The sequence below is a fragment of the Camelina sativa genome, chromosome 20 (assembly GCF_030686135.1).
Source record: "Camelina sativa cultivar CO46 ecotype springtype chromosome 20, ASM3068613v1".
Classification (NCBI taxonomy): domain Eukaryota; kingdom Viridiplantae; phylum Streptophyta; class Magnoliopsida; order Brassicales; family Brassicaceae; genus Camelina; species Camelina sativa.
In genome coordinates this window covers 32,794,834-32,796,098 of record NC_141899.1, presented here as the reverse complement: position 1 = coordinate 32,796,098, position 1,265 = coordinate 32,794,834, and the positions used below count along the sequence as shown (strand labels likewise).

General features: G+C 44.4%; 1 non-coding gene across 1 annotated transcript; it reads left to right on the top strand.

The window, feature by feature from the left end:
* Nucleotides 1–351: 351 nt before the first annotated feature.
* On the top strand, nucleotides 352–458 carry LOC147919765 (small nucleolar RNA R71). Its single transcript, XR_015594190.1, has one exon. It is a non-coding gene; the product is annotated as a small nucleolar RNA R71 (small nucleolar RNA).
* Nucleotides 459–1,265: the final 807 nt, after the last annotated feature.

Below are 1,265 nucleotides of genomic sequence, written 5' to 3'. Positions count from 1 at the left end.
TTGTTGATGTAGTTAACATCCTCTAGCTGCATAGTCTCCCCATCTTGTTGTAGAAACTGCTCTTCCTCTGATATAGCATGAACATGCTTCTGCTGGTTGAGGAGCTGATCGAGCTTGTCATTGAGGGCTTTCATGTCCCTCTTGTACTTGGCATCTTCTTTTCCCATTGATCGGACAGATCGATCGTAATCTACATTGTAGTTACCATCAGACTGAGCCAAGTTCTCCACTAGGTCCCAACCTTCATCGATATCCTTGTTGAGGAAGTTACCATGACTTGCGGTGTCCAGCAACATCCGTATCTTGGGGACCACTCCTCGGTAAAGTGTGCTCAGCAATGAAGCATTACTGAAGTCGTGATGTGGACATCGAGTAGTGTATCCCTTGAAACGTTCCCAAGCTTCACTAAACGTTTCGTTGTTCTTCTGAACAAAGCCAGAAATGTCATTTCTCAGCCTTGCGGTTTTGGAGTTGGAGAAGTATTTGGCGAGGAATGCCTTCTTGCACGCTTCCCAAGTGGTGATGGACTCCTTAGGGAGCGATTTCTCCCAGATGTGTGCTTTATCTCCCAAAGAGAATGGGAAAAGCATGAGCTTGAATCCATCTTCACTGACTCCATTGATCTTAGTGAGGCTAAAGAGCCTATCAAATTCATCCAGATGATCCAATGGGTCCTCCATTGGTAATCCATGAAACTTATTGCTCTGTATCATCTGGATGAGACTACTCTTGATCTCAAATTTTTGTTCTGCACAGCTGGTGGCACAATGCCATTCCTTTGAGTGTGAGTAGATGGAGCATCTACTGCTCCTATATTGGTCCTTGCTTGAGGAGCTGGTGGACCGTTCTGATTATTCATCGTCTCTTCAATGATTGCTGGTTCCAGTTGAACTTGTTGTTGTCTGACTAGCCGAGGTCTGTCGATGTTTTCGATGAAAGGACTTAGGTTCTGGCTACCTCTGGATTGTGTTTGCATGCACGGGTAGGTATCCAAGGGTGTACACGAGGATCAACTCGATCCAGGTGATCGAGTGACGGGTCGGGTGGGTACTCGGGTTGTACCTGAGATTCAAAACAAACAATGTGAAAGCAAACAAGTGAGTATCCGAACCGAATATAAACAAACGAACTTGATCTAGCAAGTGCTGAAATCCTAAACATAGCAAAATTAAAACAACCATTGATAGACAGGTTTTCACCCAGGGTATCAATTCCCTATGTAGTTGTAGTACAAAGGGTTATCAATCCAAATGGTTTTCTATTGC